Genomic DNA, 26,038 nt, shown 5'->3' on the forward strand with positions numbered 1-26,038 from the left:
TTTTCCCTAACCAAAAGCTTCTTTTCAGCACAGGAATTATTTCTTCTTTTAATGGGTAGCCAGACCACAAAAAGGGGGAGTTATAGGGGGGAAATGGGCAGTTCAAAAATTCAAGTCATGGTGATGTAATAAGTGATAACGTTGTGAAAAGTGCTTCCTTGCAGACTCTATTGCTACCCTCCACAGAGTGGTACAATTTGAGTATACATTTTACAAACAGTAGCTGTGGATATGAGTTAAATGCATCTATCTGCCTGTGACATTTAGTTGGGACTTTGGTTGACTAAAATGGAATATATTTGTGGAATAGGTAGCTTCTGCCTTCCTTACAGTTCCTAGATTCAGGGTTTTGGGGCAAAATTGGGGCCATGATCTCCTGGGGGCTATTTCCAGAGGGCTAGCCATATTGTAGTGCTATCATAAGTAAGTTCCACTGTTTTGAGCGGAACTTACTTTTGAGTAAACACATTGAGGATTACCTGGGAGTGAGCCCCATAGTGGGACATACTTTTGATCAAGACTTCTACTCTTTGTGCTTCTTTCGTAAAGGACGTTGCTCCTCCCAAATAATCCTGGGAAACGTATTTTACCCATTCTAGAGCTACAATTCCCAGCACCCTTAACAAACTGTAGTGCCCAGAAATTCGTTGGGAGAGGCAGGGACGAACAAAGTGGGGGGCGGAGGGGGCAGGCCTCCCTGGGTGCCACTCTATGGGGGGGTGACAAGATGGCCCCTGCCTCCCCCCAGCTGTAGAGCAGCCGAGGGCGTGCGCAGTCCATTCAAGATCCTCCGAGAGCCTAAGAGGCTTGCGGGATTAGGAAAAACAGATAAATAATTTCTCTCCAAGGGAGGTACAATCCTGAAAGCGCTCGATGCTGAGAGGTCTGGAGAGGGGAGTATTAGGTGGAATTTATTTGCGTACGACTAACTAGAATGGGTTTCCGCATATCGAGTTGCCCGAAAGAGTACTTGTGTCTTGTCTGATTTATAAAGCTGCATGCTAATTTTTGTTTTTTAATGTGGGGGCTGTGTTTGCCAGGCAGCTGGAATGCCTCTCAACTGCCAAAACTGTGGAGAGGCCTCTTAGATGTGGAACCAAGCAAAGGAGCGCAGTCTATTTGTTCCAGTATGCTGCACTGAAAGGAAGATATTTTCCAGCCTGTCTTGTGTGGGACATTTTCAAAACTATTCTTAACATTGTTCACATGTGTTTTAAGAATGGATGAACAGTACTCTTCAGATCGCTTAATGTTCCTTGGGGGCTAAAAAGACTGGGGGGGACACCCCTTTTATCAACCTTCACAGGAATTTGCCCAAGCCAAGGAGCTGTAGGGAATCTTTTGCTACTGTTGTTAGCATAGCTGCAGTTTTTAACAGGCACTAAAAAGAAATAGGCATTGCACCTTTTCGTTTCCCTCCTTCTGTTGCAAATAGTAAAATTCGAGTTGTTCGCAAGGAAAGAAAGTGCTGGAATGTGCCACACATTTGCTCCAGATTCAGAGCCATATTCTGTGACCTTGGGGTGTTGGGGGTGGGAACAAACCTGAACTCTACTAAGCTATTTATCTGAACCATTCTCAACTCTGTGTCACATTTATGCAATAGATAAGAGGCCAGCCTGAAGCCAAAGTGCTACAAGAAGCACAGGCAATGGGCGGCCAAGACAAAAGCAAAACCTGGAATACTGTGTCCAGTTCTGGGTGCCACAATTTAAGAAGGATATTGACAAGCTGGAGGGCAAAGGAGGGCAACCAAGATGATCAAGGGTCTGGAAACTAAGCCCTATGAGGAACAATTGAAGGGGCTGGGTTATGTTTAGCCTGGAAAAGAGACTTGAGAAGAGATATGATAGCCATCTTCAAAACTTAAGGGCTGTCACATGGAGGATGGAATAAGTTTGTTTTCTTCTGCTTTGGAGGGTAGGACTCAAACCAATGGCTTCAAGTTACAAGAAAGGAGATTCCAACTAAAAGTCAGAAGGAGCTTTCTGACAATCAGAGATGATCGACAGTGGAACGGACTCCCTTGGGAGGTTGTGCTCTCCTTCATAGGAGGTTTTTAAGCAGAGATTGGATGGCCATCTGTCATGGATGCTTTATCTGAGATTCCTGCATTTCAGGACAGTTGGATTGGATGACCCTCAAGGTCTATGGGAAAGCCCATAGTACAGAGGTTGAGGGACCACTTTGCATGCCGGAGGTCTCAAGTTCTTTCCCCAGCATCTTCCCATTTTGTTGCTTGAAGTGAAATGGGATGTGCCACCATGCCACCACCTCCCCCCTCTCCCTGCTAAAGCATCATGTACCTAGCTTGCGTGGTGGCGACTTCTGGCAAGATCTCGCTGAAATCTCATGAGCCCTGTTTTCCTCCTTCACATGATGGTAAGACTCGGAACATCTGAAAAGGGATTTTGCCTGAACTTAATCAGTTTATCCGGTTTGTATAAGAAACCAGTATGGTATCAGCTGAGGGTTAGAAGCCTACAGGGTAATTCTGTGTAGGTTTCAGAGGGGGAATCCCAGAGGCAAAGTGGGGGGGGGAGAACCAAAATTGAAAGAGTCAGAGGTAGGCTTCCATAAGGGAGCAGGTCAAACATCTATCAAGAGTGAACTGTCAAGGTGGCCAGTTGGGCAGAGGCGAAGAGCTAGATTGAAAGAAAAAGGGATAACAAAAATGGAGAGAAAATGAGAGGCAGTAACCCTGCTCTTGACAAAATAAGGTTTTCTGTCCCTGCATTTAAGGCTGGGGAAATAAGAGCTTAGGAATGAGCCCCAGCTCATGGAACTATATGCAAGCAAGGATAGGCCCTTTTGAAACATGATCTCTTGCCAGGGGAAGAAGCTGGACACATCCTCTTTTGTTTTGCTTCTGTAATAAACTTTGGTCTACTTGAAACCTCTGTTGCGCTGCCCTTAGGAGAGTAATAATTCATCACTCTGGAGGAGAAATGTTTTGCAAGAGCACATGATAAAGGGAAGAGCACATGATAAAGGAAAACAAAGCAGCATTTGGACAAGATGGTCCTTGCAAAAAAAAAAAAAAAGCTTTTGGTGTGCTACATCTCCACAAATCATTATCTGCTGTAAGTTTCCTCCCCTCCTACTGCAAACCTGACTTTGCTGCCATAACAATCTATCTCTTAGATTTGTGATGAAACTATGCAGCTGCCTTAAGGGCTCAGTGGTAGAGCCCGTGATTTGCAGGCTATAGACTCCACAAGTTCAATCATTGGCGTCTCCAGATAGCACTGGGCAAAAGGCCTTGTCTGAAAGCCTGGAGAGCTGCTGTCTAGTCAGTGGAAACAATACTGAGCTTGGTAGGCCAGTGTTCTGACAGCTTGGTGCAAGACACCTTCTCTTTGCTGTTGTGTTTCTCAGCACTAGCTGTTCAAAGACGAGTCAGGACTTGACAACTAGCTATGCTGTGCCTCCACATTTGGAGGCAGTAATGTTGCTGAACACCAGTTGTTGGAAACCACAGGAGGGGATAAGTGTTCTTCTGATCAAGTTCTGCTTGCAGGCTTCCCACAGGTTTCTAGTTGGGCACAGTAAGCACAGAATGCTGGCCTAGAGGGGCCACTGTCTTGCTCCATCAGGCTCTTAGGTTCTAGTGGCTTCCTTCTTCTCCTCCTAGTGCTCCTCTATGACTGTTTCTTCAAGGTCCAATAAAGATTACTTGCTTAGAATTCTACTCATGAGGCTGGACTGCTGAGGGCTCACATTAGGACCTTCCTTGCTTTAGCCCAAACCCCCTAGAATTGCTTATCCATCAGCATCTATCTTATCTTGTTCCTTTGGGAGAGAAGCCAGTGGAATGTTCGGCATTTGATAGCATCTCTTCTGTTTTCTGTTCCGTTTAGTTTTGTTAGCCTTGTTGGCTGACATCTTCTAAGTTTTATGTGGAACTTATTGGAAGGCGGCTAGGATTCTTGTAATTTATGTTGGGTAGATGTTACTGGTGTCGGCTGAAGAAAAAGGCAAGAGAAATAATTTTCCTCCACTAAGTTGGTTGCTGCCGTTCCTTCCCCTGCGAGATGTACGATATTCTGAGGGTCACTCAAAATTTCTCATTAGAACTTGTTAACAAAAACTTTTCCCTGAGACTTCTTCTCTTCTTCCCTCCGAATCCATTTTTCTTTCGTATCATGTCTTCCTTTCTTTTTAAGCCTTTTAAATTATCCGTAAGCTTCTCTAGGAGGAGTTTTGGACCATATATTAGGATTAAAAAAATATATTTAGAGAAATAAGAAAATAAAATGTAACAGTACTTACACTTTGATCCTGGTTCTTGACTTATTCCTTGATTTGTCGTGCTGGTTAGCTCTTTATTCCTGACTTACCCTTTTGTTCCGAGTTCTAGCTTTCTTCTCTGTCCTATGTCCTGGTTGCTTTTCAGTCCTGGCTACTGCATTCATCCAATGCATACTGATTCCCAGCTCACCTCAGACCACTGCCTATAGTCCACACTCATCAGCAACTACTTCTTGTGAGTTCTCTGAGGGAATATCCCAGTGGCTCTTTTGGCAAATAACCACTGGCTTGCTTGTTGGAAGAGTACTGGTTTCCACATGGGCTCCTCACTGAGGCAGTTTGTCCTCTCTCCCCTGTGTATGTTGTTGTTGTTTAGTCGTTTAGTCGTGTCTGACTCTTCATGACCCCATGGACTAGAGCACGCCAGGCACTCCTGTCTTCCACTGCCTCCCGCAGCTTGGTCAAACTCATGTTCGTAGCTTCGAGAACACTGTCCAACCATCTCGTCCTCTGTCATCCCCTTCTTCTTGTGCCCTCAATCTTTCCCAACATCAGGGTCTTTTCCAAGGAGTCCTCTCTTCTTATGAAGTGGCCAATGTATTGGAGCCTCAGCTTCAGGATCTGTCCTTCCAGTGAGCACTCAGGGCTGATTTCCTTAAGAATGGATACGTTTGATCTTCTTGCAGTCCATGGGACTCTCAAGAGTCTCCTCCAGCACCATAATTCAAAAGCATCAATTCTTCGGCGATTCACCTTCACTGAATGCACCGAGGGTTAGAGCAGAATCACACCCGTTGGTCTCATGCCACACTTCTGTGCACTCAGCGGAAGATGTGAAGAGGCTTTTATGAATGCCCAGTTGTAGACACCCAGGCTTTTCACACAGGGGTTTCCTCTATCACTTGGAAGGACCCAGCAGCTCTATGCACATAGAAGCCCCTTTAACATATTCAGAGGTTTAGAGTAGAGCGAGTGGATGTGATCCTGCAGGATTACAACTGTGAAAATCCCTTTTGCTCAGGGTTAATCACAACATCCTGGGCACCATGGAAAGGTTGACTCTGACCTCATGGCTTTTTATGCTGCTGAATTAATTTCTATTCAGTGTGAATTCATGGGTCTGTTTCTCAGATTATGAGCCAATTATGAGTCTCTTTCATACAATATTATGATGTTCTCTTTCACACTTCTTCAGAGTAAGGTAAAAATAAAGTTGCCCTGCAAAACAACAATCCTTTAGACTGCAAACTTTCCCATCAATTTCTGACACTATTGCTGGCAGAATAACTCCCTCTCTCTCTTTAACTAGATGGCAATGATTCATTGCTGCTGCTTCTTCTGCGTTAGTTTTCTGTTAATATTTGATTGTGCTTGATTTTCAGAGGTTCTCCTGCGAGCTATTATAATCCCCCCCCTTGATTCATTAGAAAGGTAGAAAGGATTTAATTGCACCTCGGTCAATTTTGTTGCACCTCTTAGATCAGAAGGCAGGTTAGCATTATTAAACTCCCATTGCTGATTCATTTTAGCAGACTTTAGCAAAGTTAAGGGCTTTCAAATTCTTACTGCAGGTGTCTTTTCAATAAGCATGGAATGGCTTTCGATCTGTGACTCCTATTCGGCAGTTGGGAAACTAAGGTTGCAAACATACAGTAGTGGGCTGCTAGGGCTTGGAAGTGAGGGGTTAGTTAGACCTATTGGAGTCCATCTAGGGCCATTGATCCACGCCTAAGTGCACACCTGTTGCCTGTTCCCTGATCTCAGTTGCAGGGGTCTGGGCCGCAGTGGTAAGAAGGTCGTCTTCTTCTTTGGTGATCACCCATAGCCAAGTAAGATTGTCTTCCATAAACATGGTTTCAACAGTGAGTCCATAAGTGACTGTGGAGACCAGTTCTGGATCCACACGTCCTTCCACAGTGGGGACATTGGTTTCTGGGCGGGAGTTGATCACAGTGTGGATTTGCCAAGCGTGCCTTCCTCTTAGCACGTTTCTCCCTTGTGTCTTGAGTTTGAGTGTCTTCAAAGCCCATGACACCTTTGGTAAAGGCTGTTCTCCAGTTGGAGTGCTCACAGGCAAATGTTGCCCAGTTGTTGGTGTTTATACTACATTTTTTTAGATTTGCCTTGAGACAGCCTTTAAACCTCTTTTGTTGATCACTTTCGACCACTTACTGCTCTTTCGACAAGTAAGGGTAGAAATCTTGGTCAGTTGAGAAGGTTCACACTTGGATGAGCTGCTGGGAAGGAACAGGAGCTTGTGAAAAGGGTTCCAAGTCAATGCTCACCCCCAATACCTCAGTAGACTGGGTAGAGAGATCATAGTCTCCGATGAGATGGCTGAAGACAATAAGAAATTCTTGTGTGTGATGTGCATACACTGTTTATTACACAGTGCCCTTGGAGTCTTACATTTGAAGGGTGGCGTATATACCGTTTTTTTTGCTCTATAAGACTCACTTTTTCCCTCCTAAAAAGTAAGGGGAGATGTGTGTGCTTCTTATGGAGCGAATGCAGGCTGCGCAGCTATCACAGAAGCCAGAACAGCAAGGGGGATTGCTGCTTTCACTGCGCAGCGATCCCTCTTGCTGTTCTGGCTTCTGAGATTCAGAATATTTTTTTTCTTGTTTTCCTCCTCCAAAAACTAGGTGCGTCTTGTGGTCTGGTGCGTCTTAAAGCGAAGAATACGGTACTTATTAGGTGGATAATTATTAGATAAGCAGTCTTGTTGTCCAGGTTTTTTCCTCCAGTATTTAAAAAATAATAATCCTGCAAGACTTTGTTGATCGCAGACAATAGCTGGAGAAAAGAACTGACCATGCGCTCATTGGAAAAGATGCCACTGTTATGGCAACCTTCCGATTGCTTCTTCTGTGGTCAGCACCCTAAACTGTTAAATGTCACTGATGCTGCCAACCACTCCATGGAATAGTACTCAAGACCTGAAGTTGGTCAGACTTGACCAACAAACTTCCTCCACTCAGGTTAGCCTTGGGTTCTCGTAGTGTGACGAGTCTTCATAGAGGTCAGCTTTCCAACTAACTACGCCATGGCCATTTCCCCCAGCGTCATATTTTAAATAGCAATCAGATTTTTATGTTTCTCTCTCTCTCTCTCTTTTTAAAGCAAAATTCACTAGCAATTGCCAGGCATTTAATACATATGGCTGTGGTGATGAAGTAAAAAAGGCAGCTGAAGAGCATTTTTGAAAGCATCTAATCTCTTCTGCAGAGATGGGTCCATTATATGCAAATATACCCTGTAAATGTGCTCCTACTGCGGTCAGCACTCCTGATATTTACAAGGTTATGCTTACCACCCATGGCAACCAATGACATTTGACTTTACTCCCCATGCTAGAGCTGCAGAATGGTTTGTGGCACATAAATTATTATACAACTCTCTGATAGGGAGATGGGCTGTTGCCAGGGCTCGTTCCTAGGTCTCAATCCTAGCAGACTTTGCAATAGCTGTGTTTTGAAATGCTTGTAAGCTGATTGAGCCTGTGGCTTGACCTTATGTAGACATAACGGCTTACGTCCAAGCTATCTGAAAGGCCCTCTTTCCTCATACAAACCTGCCTGGGTTTTGATATCTTTGAGGACGCCCTTCTCTCAGTCCCACCACCCTCAAAAGAACGCTTGGCGGGGACACAGGAGAAGGCTTCTGGGTGACTTCTCCCAGACTTTGGAACTCCCTCCATAGAGAATTTAGACTGGCTCCTTCCTTGCTGTCCTTCCACTGGCAGGTGAAGACTTTTTTGTTGCAACAGGCTTTTTAGGAACCGACTGCTTTTAATGAGAGGGCTGGTGCTGTGCTGTTTTATTGTAATTCATAGAATTGTAGAGTTGTAAGGGAACCTGAGGGACATGGGTGGTGCTGTGGGTTAAACCACTGAGCCTAGGACTTGCCGATCAGAAGGTCGGCGGTTCGAATCCCCATGACGGGGTGAGCTCCCGTTGCTCACCTGCTCCTGCCAACCTAGCAGTTCGAAAGCACGTCAAAGTGCAAGTAGATAAATAGGTACCGCTCCAGCGGGAAGGTAAATGGCGTTTCCGTGTGCTGCTCTGGTTCAACAGAAGCGGTTTAGTCATGCTGGCCACATGACCCGGAAGCTGTACGCTGGCTCCCTTGGCCAGTAAAGCGAGATGAGCGCCGCAACCCCAGAGTCAGCCACAACTGGACCTAATGGTCAGGGGTCCCTTTACCTTTAAAGGGACCCTGAGGATGATCTGCTGTACATCCAGCCCCCAGCAATGCACAAATACGCACTGTCCCATATGGAGATTGAATCTGCAACCTTGGCATTATCAGCACCATGCTCTAACCATATTGTTTTAATAGATTTATATAGGTGTATGGTTTTACTTCTAGCAATCTGTAATAGTTTTTAATGATTGGGGTTTTTTCTGTTCTTTTTTTGCGGAACTCATTTTTAACTGTAAACTGCCTTGAGTTCCATCAGGGTAAAAGTGGGAGATGAATGAATGAATGAATGATAATGCTTATCATCATCATCATCATCATCATCATCATGTATTAGATTACTTACCCATTAATCACCATAGAATCCAGGGCAAGTTACAACAATATTAAAAAAAATGCAACATTAAAATCAGTTAAAACAATTTGCAATCAGAAGAGTAGGGTGGGTCCTATATGTGTGTCTATACAGGTGTCACAAGCCAAGGTAAATAATAAGAATAAGAATAATAAGAATAATAATTTATTTATACCCCGCCCATCTGCTGGGTTTCCCCAGCCACTCTGAGCGGCTCCCAACAGTTACATGTTGAGCATACGATGCTTTTCCCAGAGAGACGTGCCTGGCATCACCTTTGAGTTTTTAATTGCCAGGCCATGGCTTTTATATTTAACCAGGCCTTTGTTTAATTCACATTGCCTCCTGGTGGTCCTCTGCTTTTAGTGGGGTTAGGTAGGACTTGTGCAACACAGTGAAAGCCATGCAGCACATTGTGAAACTCTGTGGCAGAAGCTGGGTATTATTTATTGAGCTTCACAAACAAAATGCTGGAACAGACATTGCAACTGTGATTTCTATAATTTTTTTATAGTGGGGGTTTCTTGTGTGTGTTTTTAAAGGTCAAGTTAGCTATCAAGATTTAAAATAACATGAAATCTTTTTTAAAAGCCTTTATTTGTTGTTTGTTTTCATTCTTAAAGAAAACAATGATAGTTGGAGAAAATATTGTTTGGAATTTTGCTACCATGGCATGACCACTGGTTAAGATGGCTTTAAAACAGGCATAGGCAAACTCAGCCCTCCAGATGTTTTGTGACTACAACTCCCATCATCCCTAGCTAACAGGAGTAGTGGTCAGGGATGATGGGAGTTGTAGCCCCAAAACATCTGCAGGGCCAAGTTTGCCTATGCCTGCTTTAAAAGGTATTGAGACAAATTCATGGAGGTCTTTCCTGTCAATTTCCAGTCAGTGTTAACCATGGTTTATTGTTACATTCAAATACCAAACTGTGGCTAGTCTTAACTATGTCTATAGACAAACAAAGCAGAGTCATCAATCAAGGTTTGAAGTTGGCTTGTCTACCTGAACCATAATTAAGGCTAGCTACAATTTTTTCTATGTGTCCTAATGGTGGCCAAGAGATTGATATTGATGAACTGGAAGAATAGAGATGTTATACCCTAATCAGCGGATTGACAATATGATATCACTTGCAACTTATGAACGGACTGCTTATGCACAGACTTTGTTTGAATAAATACGATAGGGTTTGGAGTGAGTTTATACAGAATGTAGTAGGCAACTGACATTAGGATTATTAGGATAGTAACACTACATCAGTTTATATAAGAATGTATGGGAGTATCCTCCAAAATTCACTTGCAAGAAAGGTCCACAAATTCTAGCACTATGTTCCCTTTCTCCATGCCATAAATGATTTTATAAACTTCTGTCACCTCTCACTCGCCTAAACTAAAAAGTCTTTTGCTCTTCTGTATTTTGTTGCTTGTGTTTTTGATATTGTTTCAAAATCCCATGATAGAAAGAGGCTGCACAATGAATCAGGAAACTCCTCTTGAATCCTACCTCTTCCATCATCTAACTTTGAGCATGCAAAATCACTTGGCAAAAGGCTGCTAGGATGACCTCCTGGATTTTCCACTTAGTGGCTTACAGGGGTAGACTGTTGGATATTTTCAACCGATCTTTTTATGTTGTGCATAGAAGGTGTTTTAAGCATAGATTTTTAAGAAACACCTGTTGGTTGCTCTAAAGTTCATTTACTTTATTTACCAAAGACAAGCTAAGACAGCAATCCCCCTTGCTGAATTTTCACTTACGCTGAATATAAGGAGGCTAATTTGTTCCCCAACCTGCTGCCTGTATTCATTCATTCACTGGCTCAAATGCCTTCCATTCATAATTAAAGATGAGGCAAGGGCTTTTGATTCACCTCCCCTGCTGTCCATGTACATCCTTAATATTACTATTTTTGTCTAATGCAGAAAAATAAAACTGCCAGGCAAAAAGAAACATGTCTAGACATTCTAATTTGTTTTTGAAATATAATGGGTGGTTTCAAATTGGTCCAGTCAGTATGCATGTTAGTATTATTCCTTTGTAGCTAGTGCACAGATAATGGCAGTGTTTGAGCACATAGAATATATGGTCAGAATGCAGAATGAAACAACTTGCTAGAGAGATGCATAGCACTTAGTCATTAGGAAGAGGTTTGTTGTTTCAAGGAAAAAGCTTCCCAATTAGTTGCTGGGGATGGAGAGAGAAAATGTGAAGCCTTTCTGCTGCCAGGAGCTGGTGAAGTCCAATGCTACCAGATTTGTTGGCAGCGGCAGCTGAGGCTACTGGTGGGGATTTTACCAATATCACTTTGCATTAGTGGTAATTTGGGATCTGGGTACAAAATGAAGTATTTACATAAGAAGCTCTTTGTACGTGGTGTTTTGTGTTTTACAAGAGGACATGGGGTGGCTCCAGGAGATATTTGATTTGGCTCACATTCAAAGGTGAGCTTACATAATTTGCAGTTTCCCAAACAATATGCAAACCGAAACACGGCTATCGTTGCAAATTCTCACTTCGGTGAATTTTTCAATGCAGTTGTCTAGCCGTGTAATGTGTGTGTGTTTAGATAGATAGATGAGTAGTGTGCATGTAAATTAACTGTAAAAATGCATTACATCGGGGGAATCGCCTTGCAGAGATGTGTATGGTGGGAGAAATTTGCGCAAATATGCTTATGAATTTTCATGAGAACTTTCTGAATAAATCACAAACCAATGGAGAGAACTAAACTTAATGTAGGAAAAACAAGAAACTGAAGTTGACATATTTTCCCATCCTTAAAGGTGACTAATTCCCTGCCCCAAGGAGCTTAGAGTGTGCTACCGGGGGAGTGTGGCAACAGAGGAAGGAGACAGGAAAGTATATGTATTTGTTTCAGATACTTGTAGACAATGGGGTGTGGGAAGTAAGAGATTCACAGGGAAAAGGAGGGTTATGAGAATGGTTTCAAAGGAAGAGAACAAGAGGGAGGCATACTATAGGTGTTAAAGGAAGTACTCCTGGGCATAAGAACAGCTAACGTTGTGGAGCTAACGTTGAGGAGTGAAGAAAGTCTGCAAATCCATTGAAAAATCCTTTGCAGTTAGGTTTTTGTACAGTTAACTGGAGGGACTGGAATAGCATTCAGTAGCCTAAAGTTGGACAGTGTCTTTCAGCCCAAGTAGGGGTGGACCTTGGTGGTGTGGTAACTTGTGTGAAGCCAAAATTTGACACCTCCTTCCCAAAGCGCTGGTAAGCACTTGGCTGGCTTTGGGGAGGCGGAAGGAGGACTCTAGGACCCTGTCAGAGCCCTCATGCCGCCATCCTGAAGATGGAACAACTGTGCTTGTTTCCACCCTATGTTTCTGCATTATTTATTGCATGGTGCATACCTCCAGAGACAGATTTGTCTCTTCGTACAAATTTAACCATTATTTGCCCTTTCCTGTGTATGAATGTTTCATTATTAACTTGTGTTTGAGTTGAGCAAAACACACACACACACACACACACACACACACACACACTAACTTAGAGTTTGGATTTGACATCCCGCTTTATCTCAAAGCGGCTAACATTCTCCTTCCCCCCCCCCCCACAACAAACACTCTGTGAGGTGAGTGGGGCTGAGAGACTTCAGAGAAGTGTGACTAGCCCAAGGTCACCCAGCAGCTGCATGTGGAGGAGCGGGGAAGCGAACCCGGTTCACCAGATTACGAGTCCACCACTCTTAACCACTACACCACACTGGCTCTATGAGGCTGTGTAAGGGAAGTTCTAGAAGGGATGCCTGTAAAAACAGTGGACAATCTTAGCTCTATTTGATGCTTGGAAGCTTCAAGAAAACCTCTTTAATTTGATACAAGACATCAGGCCATATGTGATGTTGCTATGGCTATGGAGAACATCGTGACATTTATCTTGAAGTCAGAATAGTATAACCCCAGATTTCAAGAGTGCCACAAGCAGTGTCTGGTTAGAGTGCTCATCTTAGATCAGATAAATAGATGCCTTTGAAAATCATAATGACAGAGTTCTCTTGGGGGGGCATTAGACTTCTCAGGTGGGTCAACGGATTGGAATGCACTCCTGCATTCTGTCCGTGAGACTTTTTAGCTTAGGCTCAAAACTTTATTTAAGATGTCTGGTTGGAGGAGACGTTTGCAACTGCTGTTGCTGCATGAATATGGATTAAAACATTTGCAAATGAGGCTGTGTGTGCCTGAGATTGTCCGGGGAGGCTCTCTTGAATGTTCTTTCAGTGGGGACAATCTTGTTTGGTGGGGACACGGAGTCAGCCCTTTTCTGTGCCCCTGCCCCCAAGCTGTATAAATCCCTGCTCTCTGAAATTCACCCGGCAACAGTGCTAACTTTCAATGGCCAGATGATTATTTCTAAAATTGCATCTATACATATAAATTACTGTATGCACATAGTATGAAAATTGGTGTCCTCTCTTTTCCCCCTTTTTGATTATGTATTTCTTCTTCTTTTTCTTGGGGGGAATCACTTATGTGTGAGTGGCTACCCAGCAGTCAGACAGGCATTGGTTGAAATGACTGCAGTTTCTCAATGGCTACACCTCCTCTCCAAGCCAGAACCTTCACTGGCCTTGCTCCATGCCTTGCTTGCATGCTTTTGCTTGGCTAGAATGTTTTCTTGAACTTTGATAATCCACTATTTGATTTTTGCGTAGCCTACCATTCCAAAAGGGACGCGGGTGACGCTGTGGGTTAAACCACAGAGCCTAGGACTTGCCGATCAGAAGGTTGGTGATTCGAATCCCCGTGACGGGGTGAGCTCCCGATGCTCGGTTCCTGCTCCTGCCAACCTAGCAGTTCAGAAGCACGTCAAAAGTGCAAGTAGATAAATAGGGGTCCCTTTACCTTTACTTTTACCATACCAAAGCTATGAATGACACACAGTCGTACTTTGGAACTTGAATGGAATCCATTCTGGAAGTCCATTAGACTTCCAAAACGTTCAGAAAACAAAGCGTGACTTCTGATTGCAGCCAATCAAAAGTTGCGCCGGACATTTGGCTTTTGAAAATCATTCAGAAACTGGAATTCTCACTTCTGGTTTTCGATTGTTCGGGAGCCAATATGTTCGGGAGCCAAGGTGTTTGAGATCCAAGGTATGGCTATATTTTGCTCTTTTACCATAACCTCTCAGCACCCAAAATTGAATGCTCAGTTATCTGTAATTTGTATCTATTTGTATCTGTTAGGGGCCTCTGGCACCACCTGTCCCTAGCACATGGCCCCCACTCAATAATGCTCTGTGGGCAGCGATCCTCCTTGAAGACTCATAAATCCTGCTGAAGCAAACAGAGCTCATCAATTCATCATTCATCAATCCTGAAGCTGTTTTGGGATTAATGCTGCAGTTTTAATGGTTAGATTATTTGGGAAAGAGAGGTTAGCTGGTTGGCATTTTGTATAAAGTGTAGAAGTAAGGGGATTGGCAGTCACCTGGCCATTAAAGAGATCCTTCAACCAAAGGAGGAAAACATTGGCCCCTTTGCTAAGCTGCCCAAACATGTTCCTGGCAGAAAAAGTTGTACACCTATGTCCTTTCAAAAATCTTCCTCTTGCCAGAGAAAGCAAAGCCAGGGGCCTAACTGAAGAAATGGTCTCTTGGTGCCCAACATAGACAAAGATTATAACTTGCCCCCATACAAAAAAAAAAAAGCACTTATCAAATTGTCAATTTGCATGTGCAGAAGATGTGTGGCAGCCGCTTCAGAAAGGAGATTAATTTTATAAGGCTCTGCAATCATGTCAACACATTAGGATGACTGGCTGAGGAAACTGTTCAGGACCAGTTCCACAGTAGTTAAAGAATATTCTGCTGTGCCTTATGCAGTGGCTGCAAAAATAGTAAGTTCTGCCCTCGCTCTGAAGCCACGTTCATTCCACTTGAATGATTTGAAGTGGTTGTTACAGTCCTCCTTTCAAAGTGCTTGTTTTCCTAAAATAACAACAACAACAACAACAACAACAACAACAACAACAACTTGAGTTAGTTGTATGCAGTGTTGCATGAGCAAAGGGTGGGATACAGGACGATAATTTCACACACCCTCCCAGAGCCTTGTTGCTTTGCCTCACTGTGTCCAACTTTATCAGGATAGAAGGGGACTTGGGAGATTTCACAAAGGCTTTCGGCGTTTTATTTTTGCTTGCCACCAATACTACCTCTTTTATTATTGTGGCAGCAGTAGAAATAATTGCACTTCTGGGACCGCTATGAGTACCATTTTGTCCTCCATGTCATGACTCCCATCTCTTGCATCGATCTGGACATGGAGCTGGAGGCTGCAGAGGCACCCAGTGGGGAGCCAAGTCCGATTCAGTGGTCAGAGCTGACTGCTGGACATAGGGAGACCATTGTGCCTGAGGCTGTTGGACAGGAGCTCCTAAAGGAAACTCCCAGACCACCCTCCATTTCCCCAGGCTCTGAAGAATCAGATGTCTCCCACCACACAGCACCAGTCTGGTGGCACAGGGAGCACACCAGAATGGAAGCTATGAGATGCAGGAGGATGCCTTTGGCTCAGAGAGTTGGTCCTTGAAGGCTCTGCAGTTCTCTACAGAGCAGTGGAGTCTGGAGGAGGTAGTTCTTAAGATGGAGGCTTCAGTCTGCCCCCAGCCTTTGTTGGAGCAAGGTGCTCATTCAGAATTGGCTGTGGTCCATTGGCCTTGGCGCTTTCTTGATTGGATCTGTCATCAGACTAGAACCCAGCATTCAGTCTTGCTTGGCTTTACAATGACACCATATCATTGCATGCTGCCATCATGAAGAAGCAAGGGTCCCTAGGAGTGTGGGTGCCCATTGCCAGGAAGTGTACACCACGCTTCAGCCCTGTTCATTCTCCATTCTCAAAAAGCCTACCAACTTTACCACTTGCAAACATGGTGACAAAATTGGGGGTGGGGAATTCAACTGAGCACTATCCTAAATGAAGGGTGTTTATTTTCTGGTGCTTAACCAAGCTCTACTCCTTATGAACATTCATTTCCCTCCCCCCCCCCCATAAATATTTCTGGTGGCTGAACAAATATTTTAAATTTGCAGCTACTCTTTTCTTCTAAGCTCGATGGCATGTGGTCTTTCGTTTGCTTCTCTGTTTTCTTTTGCTGGTGTTTCTTTTCAGCACCTACTCTTTACTTGACCGTTTTTTTATTTATGCATTTTAATTTAGTTCAATTTATTTGTCTAAGCACATAGGTCAGTTTCACCAAGAGACCTTGAGCATAAATCGTAGCATCATAAACTAAGTGGTGTGCCAAGTCCTCATGCACACTCCTATGCTTCATCTTTTGGTGGTGCAGCAGCAGATAAAAAAGATTTTACAGATCAATAAATGCTGCAGATAGAAAAAAAGACCTGCCTCGGTCCAGTATACCTGAAGGAGCATCTTCACCCCCATCGTTCTGCCCAGACACTGAGGTCCACCGCTGAGGGCCTTCTGGCGGTTCCCTCACTGCGAGAAGCCTAGTTACAGGGAACCAGGCAGAGGGCCTTCTCGGTAGTGGCACCCCCCTGTGGAACACCCTCCCAACAGATGTCAAAGAGAAGGACAACTACCAGACTTTTAGAAGACATCTGAAGGCAGCCCTGTTTAGGGAAGCTTTTAATGTTTAACAGACCACTGTATTTTAATACTTTGTTGGAAGCTGCCCAGAGTAGCTGGGGAAACCCAGCCAGATGGGTGGGGTAATAATAATAATAATAATAATAATAATAATAATAATAATAATAATAATAAAGCTGGACAGGTGCACAAATCAAACCAAAATAAACAAAGGGGCCTTTTCTTGGCTAAGCCTCAGCTCCAAGAACACCGACTGAATGTGCTTTTGTTCTTCTGGCAAGAGAAATGGACGAGTTACACAGATGTGTGCTGGTTTCCTGGCCAGAAATTACATGCTTCCCATCTGCTTGCCTCTTGTTCATGAACACATAAAAGAAAGGAAGGAAGGACTTCAAATGCCCCTTCAGTTTTATTAGCTGAAGCCCAGAATTTGGAAAAAGCAAGAGACAGTAGCTGCCATTAATTGGTAACACGATGCCCTCTACATGCCGCAGGATGTGTCAAAGCATTTAAGAGAACATACCAGAAAGATCTGTGCCAGACTGGAGGGGGAGCACATGATGCCAGGCAGGCAGAGGGGAGAGAGCGAAGAGGAGACATTTTAAAGAGGAGTGGTTAAGTAGCCCTGCAGACCAGACTTTTCCATGTGAGGGAGTGACTCTGATGGTTTTCGCTTCACGGTGTTTCTTTTTAAACCATGGGGCTCTCCAAACTGGTTTTTATTTCTTCTCCACCGCCTCCACAGAGGCGAGGGACCATTCAACATTCCCCAATATGAGCCTCTCTATATTTTTTGGACTGCAGTTCCCAGCAGCCTCAGCCAGCACAGCTGTTCCAAGCTGGGGCTGATGGGAATTGTAGTCCAAAACCTCTGAACATTCAGCATACGTTATTTGCAAGTGGGAAATTAGTACAGTGGTGCCTCGCAAGACGAAATTAATCCATTCCGCGAGTATCTTCGTCTAGCGGTTTTTTCGTCTTGCGAAGCAACCCTCTTAGCGGCTTAGCGGCTTAGCGCTATTAGCGGTTTAGCGGCTATTAAAGGCTTAGCGGCTTAGCTGCTAAAAGGCTATTAAAGGCTTAGCAGCTTAGAAAAAGGGGGGAGCAAAAAAATATCTCAAGACTTGCAAGACATTTTCGTCTTGCGAAGCAAGCCCATAGGGAAATTCGTCCTGCGAAGCGCATTGAAAAATGGAAAACCCTTTCGTCTAGCGGGTTTTCCGTCTTGCGAGGCATTCGTCTTGCGGGGCACCACTGTATCAACTGTACTAGAGTGATCTTCAATGCCTTTTTTTTTTTTTTTTAGACCCAGAATTCAGAATCTGGGCACAACCTGCAATTTTTTGTTTGTTTGTTTGTTTGTTTTTAAACAACTTCTCTTTTTTTTCTTTTCCATCTCTGCATACAGGCAACCCCTTATTTGCACGTGGGTTGAGCGCTTGTGCAAAATTGCATGGAATCGAAACATCCCTGCCCTGCCCACCCCGTTCCACCATTTTAGTGACGCTTTTTATGATGCTTCCAGATTACTTCTGGGTCCAGTGTTATGCGCAGGTGCGCAATTGCGCACATATTGGTCGCCCCTAAAACGGGGATGTGGCGTTTGCCCTCCTAGGTGTGTGACATCATACTGGGTCATAAGGAAAGGGTTAACTAAGTGTAAAATGATTAACCAATAGGAACCCAAGGGGAGGAGCTAGAGTTAGAGTTAGAGTGGTTAAGAAGTCAGTCTGGAGTTAGAGAAGGGAGAGGGAGGATAGGTCTGTGGGTTGGGCTAATTTGATGTGAGAGAGTGAGAGAATCTGTTAAGAGGAGTCAGTTAAACAGTTGGGATAATCAGTTAGAAGGTATTAGGAAGGTATAGGCCGGTAAAGAAACTAAGGATATGAAACTGACAAGAAAAATTATCTGAAACCATCAACTTGTTAATGCTTATAAAATAAACTTGTTTATTTGATTTAATTTTAAGAACTGTCTGGACTCAGTGTGTACCCGAGAGTAACGGGTTGGTGGCAGCGGGGAAGCGATCACAGTGGTGGTGCAGGGATCAATAGACCGTCAAACGTCCGGGGACCCTGTGTGATCGCGTGTATCTTTCTCCCTCTTATTCTTTTTCCTTCATTAGAAAAAGACCTAAATAACAAAAGGAAGAAGTGGCGATACCACAGTCCTTTAACTGAGGTGTGCATAGGAAACTGCCTAAACTGCCCAAACCTGAGGCAGACATGTTACCTTTTGCATCCAAAGCATGTGCTCCACCTCTGAGCTACAGCCCTTCTCTAATCAAATGTCAAGCCACCAGCTGAAGAGCAATGCCCTAAAGCAGCCTTCTCCAACCTGGATGTTTTGGACTACAACTCCCATCAGCCCCTGTCACAATATCCAATTATCTCTCCTTCAAAATTCTATTCTTCAGCGCTTCATAGTTATATTCAGGTAGCGTCTTCATAGTGTCTTCACAGCCAGGATTTCAAGTTCATTCATAAATAGCGTACTCTTGAGCGGGAAAGAAACTCGTTGCTCTGGAAACCGCATAATAATCCATGGTTTTTCATGGACCTTGCCCACCTGCTTCATTTATGTTTAGTTTAATTACAAGCTGTTCAGTTGCCTGTTTTGTATAGATCCTGAAGAGTGGAACATGTGGTCAGTTATTCAGGTGCTGTTACAGAGATGTTTATAAAGGGAACAAATGACCAAGATTTTCCGAGCCTGAAAAATAATCAATTTTGTATATTGATAGAGTGTTCCCCCTGCCCCAGTCGTAAGGAAGATGTTCATTTAAAAAGTTAAACGAAATAATGCTAGCGTTGAGGAATTTCTCTCCTGATGACAAATTGCTTCTTTGCAAAATGGCTCCAGGGGGCATGTAACTCTTATCTGAACCGATTTCAGTCGCTGGATATCAATAGCATATTAAACTACATAACCATGTGCTGACCAGTGTAAACAATTGGTTGAACTGAAACAAAAAACATTCCTTGCATCAGACCTGATGTGGCCCTTCCTGCAAACAGGAAGAAGCATGGTGGTGGTGCCGGCAAGAGTGAAGGAGGCATTTTCCCACCGCTTTGCTCTGCATCCACCTCTCATAGCTGTCAACTGTCCCTTATTTGGTGGGAAAGTCCCTTATCCCAGCGCTGTGTCCCGCTGCTGTCCCTTATTGATGATGTCCCTTAAATTTCCCGGGTTTCAAAGGAAGCAGCTCCTCTCCCTCCCTCCCTGATGGACAGGGAGGAGGGAGGCTCCAACTGGGTTGCTTGGCTGCATTGCTCACCCAATAAGGAGTCTAAGAACGACTGGGGGGTGGAGCTTGCATGCCTTGTGTCGATCAAATTGGCCACATTGCCTAGGGACTCGCCTTTGCTCAGCGCTTCCCAGCGGAGAGGTGACAGTGGTTTTCCTTGCTGGATCCCCTTTGCTGGGTTGCTGCACTGTGGGAACCACCGCTTGGGGCTTCGTTTGGCTGCTGGCTGAGTTTTCTGCCTTTGGTTCGGAGGGGCTCAGAAGTTGGACATACCTGTGTTTGGAAACTCCCTTATTTTGGCTGCTGATCCCTTATTTTTGAGGCTGCTGGTTCCTTATTTTCAAATCTGTAAGTTGACAGCTATGCCACCTCTCCAATTTGAAAATACGGAGGCGTGTCTTTTGGTCCCACCCTCTTGTGGGAGTCGGCTGACTCTCGCAAGAGCACAGGACCAAAAAAATGGGACATTCCAGAATACAATCAGAAGCCAGGATAGCTTCTGTAATTCCGGGGTGTCCCGGTCAAAATGGGGTAGTTGGGCGATATGTTTTGGTCTGATTCAGCAGAACTGCTCTTGTTATCCCAGTTACTTAAGACACTATTAAAATTGTTGTTTGGGTTCAATCTTTAAACTTTGAAGCAGCCCATTTTATCATGAGTTCCCGTCCTCCTGTATTTTCAGGTCATCTGAAGAGTCCTTGTTTTAAATCCCGTCTTGATTGGCTGTTAGAATAATCACAACAAGACACACAGTACAGTCGTACCTCGGAAGTTGAACGGAATCCGTTCTGGAAGTCCATTTGACTTCCAAAATGTTCGGAAACCAAGGCGCGGCTTTCGATTGGCTGCAGGAAGCTCCTGCAGCCAATTGGAAGCCACATCAGATGTTTGGGTCCCAAAGAACGCTCACAAACCGGAAAACTCACTTTCGAGTTTGTGGCATTAAGAAGCCAAAACATTCAACTCGCAAGGCGTTTGGGATCCAAGGTACCACTGTAATTACTGGAGGTGGTAAGCCTCTTTCTTGGCTGTACTACATTAGATTGCAGGTAGGAACTTGCACAACTGAAAGTTCCTCCATGAAAAAAAATAGCCTGTTTATAGGAAACTAGATGTCAGAACTCGGCTTCTCCTTGACGTGATGGTTTTTTTCTGTGTGCTTGGTTTTTGTACTGCATAATTTTCCATCTTGAACCCTCACATGCTCATCTGAAGTTACCACTAAAGTTATCCACTTCCTTTTGCGATCAACTTTAGCGAATACTGGTTTAAGCAAGGATCCATTCTTCTTTTCTGCCTGAGGAAAATCTTGCATTTTGCTAGGGATAAAATCGCTTTGGGAACTTAAATTAACCATTTAAATTGTCTCTAGAGGATGGAAGGGAAATCAGATTCTGACTATATTATCCAGTGTTGTATGAGAGGCTTTGTGTTGAGCAACTGAATTGGACTGTGCCAGCTGCCTCATCAAAGGAGAAGTCTTCTAGTAGTACTGAATATGTGTGTGATCTACATAACAAATGGCTTTAAAGAACTTTTTTGCTTTGCAAAGACTGCATTCTACAAGTTGTTTAATGCAAAGATGAAATCAATCCTTACTTCTGAGGAATTTGTAGCCTTGGAGCACTGTGGTACATTTCTTTGGTGATATTTAAGCAGCAGTATATAAGCAATATTGTTGTTGCAGCATTAAAAACTAGCGCGTTTCCCTGTGTGTCATTTGGATGCTAACACACCCATGTCAGTGGTCCTTAAGGTGTCATTTAGGGCTGGTGCAAGAGGGCTGTTTTCCAGGGAGATACAACTTTGTTCCTCATCACTCCTTTGCATCTGGGCTATTCACATTTTCTCATTCAGCGTAATTTTATACAAACACAATGCCATGTTATGTTAGGACTGGAGTAGCCAATGTTGTGCCCTCTAGAAACTGCTGTTCAACCCCCTCAAAAAAGCCCTGTGCTAATGCACCCATGTATGATGACTTTATTTTGGGCCCAACCTAGCTATCACTTAGTGAGAGATGAATCACAACTATCATTATACATATCTTAGCAACCTCCAGTCTGGACTACTGCAGCATATTCTACATGGGGTTTCCTTTGAAGATTGTTTGAAAAATTCTGTTCCATCAAACTCCCAACAGCTCTGACCATTTGCTGTGCAGGGCTATAGCTGATGGGAGTTATAGTCCAGTAGTTTCTGCAGGACTCTATATTGATTAGGGTGTTGGAGCAGGACTGGGGAGACCTGGACCCAACTCCCTACTCACACTTGTCACTTTGGAACAGTCACCACGACTCAGCCTAGCTCCCCTCACAGGATTGTTGTGAGAATAAGAGGAAGGATGAACCTTCTTATCTGTCCTGAGCTCAGTGGCGTAGCGTGGGGGGTGCAGGGAGGCCCGGCCGCACCGGGTGCAACATCTGGGTGTTAGGGTTAGGGGGCGCAAATCCACGGGTTAGGGGGTGCAAATTCACGGGTTAGGGGGCGCAAATTACTTGCCTTGCCCCGGGTGCTGACAACCCACGCTACGCCACTGCCTGAGCTCCCTGGAGGAAGTAGGAAATGGAAATGTTCAAAAGCAGCCACAGTTCTTTAAAAGGCTTTGCTTCCCCGGGACAACTTAAAGCTTGCTGTGAAGCAATCAGGCTCTAATTTTGAACACTTTCTTAAAGCGTGCCTCAAGTAACACCTTTTCAGGCTCGTTTTAATCCATTAAGCTGCCTGGCTGTTCTTCTGCTGAAGAAACAGGTTCTGTTGTGATCTATGAAAGCTTATACAGTACAGTGATACCTTGGTTTTCGAACGGCTTGGCTCCCGAACAAATCAGCTCCCGAATGCCGCAAACCCAGAAGTAAGTGTTCTGGTTTGCGAATGTTTTTTGGAAGCCAAACATCCAACGGGGCTTCCACGGCTTCCGATTGAGTGCAAGGTACCACTGAGAACAAGGTACCACTGTATTGGGAACAGGAAAGAGCTGGTCTGAAAAGGTGCTGTTGGGCTCATACTTCAAATAGGTGTTATGTACTGAAGTTCTCACCCTGGGCCAGCAGGGGCATACTGTAGATAGTTCAGGTCCACATATGCAAATAAGGGATCGAAAGTGACGTTCAGTGATTGGATAGTTACAGAAAATGGTTACTGTTGTGTTCTAGTGGAGCTCTATATAAGCAGGCTGGCTGAACCCTTCAGTTCAGTTCTGTTCTGGCCTGTGAATAAACAAGAGCTGTTTGAAGAATCGCTGTGATATGTTCACCCACAACTTAACAATAACTATAATGTAAGACTTGCCTGGCCTTCCAAAGAGTTTTGAACTGGGACCATATATTGCATTGAGCAAGGACAGAAAGTCCAGCAAAACTGGCTGCAGCCACTATTTCACTTCTACACTGGAGCAAAAGAGACAACTTGGTGGGGAAAATAGCAATCATTAATGAAATAGTAAATTACCCAACCCATTTTGGTGGGAACCTCATTTAGGGGCACAGTGATTTGGTTTCTATTTGCCCCAGGAAAGGTCTCTACTAAAACACACTGAGCAATTTACTAGTTCATTAAAGCTCTTTAATAGTTTTCGGCACCGTTTGCCACTTCTTTTGCTCTTTTGTATTTGATGTTGCCCACTTCCCCATCACCTCAAACACACTTAGCGTATGAGCCAAGCAAAGACTGATTGAACCTCAGGAGTGTGAGGAGAAACCACCAGAAATGCCCCATCAGAAGATCCCAGTGACTGAGGTGGAGCGTAAGAAACCAGGCAATCCTTAAGGCCTCAAGTTGTTTAGGGCTTTATGAATTTCCTGCGGTTGTGGCCTGATTATGGATCTCTCCCCCTAAGAATGTCTGCTCATCAGGCACCATCTCTTTTTGCATTTTTCTCACAGGCTTTGAAGGGTTAGCAGCAGTGATGATCACTTCTTGTTGTGTTTTGTTGACTGACTATTGTACACCTGGGCCATAATTTTTCTTATCTGATTGCTCTGTATAATTAAAATTGGTGGTTCTAATGGCTTTTATCTCCTGATTAAGTTACTGGCAGAGTTTCTGCTGTTGGTTTTATTACTCTGTTTTTATGAGTCTTGCAATCCACCCTGAATAATATTTGGTGGAAGGGCAGGGTTAAATATTTTTATTTTTTTAAATGCATACTGCTCAAGAATAGCATTTCACAGTCCAAACCATCTTCTGTTCTGATGTTTTGCAATATGACCACCCAGCTGTTTAAACTACAAAAAGTTGATTCTATTCCTCCAAGTATGGGTCCAGGGACTTTGCTGGCTGTTTTCCAGACTAAAATACAATTTAATGAACCCTTTTGCAACAGTCAACATGCCATGGGTAACTCTGATTAAAGTACCTGAAAGTTGGCCACTGAAGCATCAGTAATACAGTGGTACCTTGGGTTACATACGCTTCAGTTTACATACTCTTCAGGTTATAGAATCCGCTAACCCAGAAATAGTACCTCAGGTTAAGAACTTTGCTTCAGGATGAGAACAGAAATCGTGTGGCAGCAGCGGGAGGCCCCATTAACTAAAGTGGTGCTTCAAGTTAAGAACAGTTTTACGTTAAGAACAGACCTCCAGAACAAATTAAGTACGTAACCAGAGGTACCACTGTACCTTAAAAAAACAGAGAATGCATTTAGCCACTGTGATCATGAACAGCTTGCAAAATATAATTCTTAAAATGGTTCTCTAGGGATGTTTTCTTTCACTGCATCATCTTCTTTTTGATAGCTTGGATAAATGACTGTTGATTTGTCATTTAATGATATTGTTATCAATATTGTTCCCTGTTCTAGTAAAATGAATAGGTAGAAACTGGCTATTACCTTTATTTATTTTTATTACTGAAATTGGCCAGTTGGTGTTTTTTTGCTGGCTTTGATTAGTTATTAGTAGGGCTGGCCGATGTCTGGTTTTCAACATCGCAATATATCACGAGCTAAATATCACAATAAATTGATATATCACAGTATCTGAAATAAGAATGGAGCTATGTTGACATACTGGCTTCATGGTTTTCCCCACATGGTGATTTCTGCCGGCGTCTGCTCTTGTGATTCACTGCCCCCCTGCGAGAGGCAGCAGAGAAAGCTGTGTAGGCAGAGTTAACAGGGGCTACAGGAATCGATAGAAGCATTGGCTGGTTTCATGGTTTTCCCCACATGGTTATTCTTGCTTAGCACACCTGGGCGCACACACACACACACACACACACACACACATACACATCATGATTTGCAATATATTTACAGGTCAAAAATTATGAAACCAATATCACGAGATGGACTTCAACCCAGTTTTGGACAATATATTGATGTATCTGTTATGTACTGAAGTTCTCACCCTGGGCCAGCAGGGGGATACTGTAGATAGTTCAGGTCCACATATGCAAATAAGGGATCGAAAGTGACGTTCAGTGATTGGATAGTTACAGAAAATGGTTACTGTTGCGTTGTAGTGGAGCTCTATATAAGCAGGCTGGCTGAACCCTTCAAGTTCAGTTCTGTTCTGGCCTGTGAGTAAACAAGAGCTGTTTGAAGAATTGCTGTGTCGTCTGATATGTTCACCCACAACTTAACAATATCGCCCAGCCTGAATTATTAGTATGTTGCAATTGACTTGATTGCTGTTGAATGTTGATAGTAGTGATGTCGTCACTACCATATTTGCCACCGGCTGTAAATCACTTTCAGCAAAAAAAAAGGGGGGGGTAGACAAATAACCCTGACTTGACGACTTCACTTCTTTTTCTGACTTCTTTTTCAAGGAGGCAAAAGTATAAGCTTCAGTGTGTTGTGAAGGCTGTTCAAAATACTTTCTGGCTGTATTCCCCTGGACTGCCTTCACGTAGACTTGGCAGAAAGCCTTCCTCATGTTTAGGATGGCTTTTTCCAGAAGTCACGTAAGACTTCTTTTCCTTTTAAGCGAGCTTTCAGTGAGAAAAGCTGAGCAACAGAGCATCTGCTTTGTATGCAGAAGGTTCCGGGTTCAAGCCTTGTCATCTCCATCCTAAGGGCTAGGCATGTGCATAGTCTGAAACCCTGGAGAGCTGCTGCCAGTCCGTGTAGACAGCACTGAGCTGACTTGGTAGACGGCAACTTCCTGTGTTCCTATGACTGAGGAAACAGACTGGTAATACTTTGGCCGTGTTTCCATTTTACAGGGGCACCGTGTTATAAAAGGGCTGTTAACTACTTCTGGCCTCTCTGAGCTTAATTTATAAGGTGCAGGGAAATGTTAATAAGTAAACGCATTTCCCGGGTTTGGGGAATCAACTTCTGCGGCATCCTAACAACCTCACTCGGAGACGGACCTCGCAGAAAGCGAATGTGAGGCGCTGTTTGTTCCCTTCCTTCCCTCAAGTGGGGTTTTGCCAATTAACGGTTTT

The 26,038-nt window shown here is 43.8% G+C and overlaps 1 protein-coding gene across 4 annotated transcripts in view; it reads left to right on the plus strand.

Moving 5' to 3' along the window:
* GHR (growth hormone receptor) overlaps window positions 1–26,038 on the plus strand; it is a 107,662-nt gene that overhangs the window by 52,224 nt on the left and 29,400 nt on the right. The window lies entirely within an intron of this gene.

Source organism: Podarcis vaucheri, assembly GCF_965113315.1.
Source record: "Podarcis vaucheri genome assembly, chromosome: 11".
NCBI lineage: Eukaryota > Metazoa > Chordata > Lepidosauria > Squamata > Lacertidae > Podarcis > Podarcis vaucheri.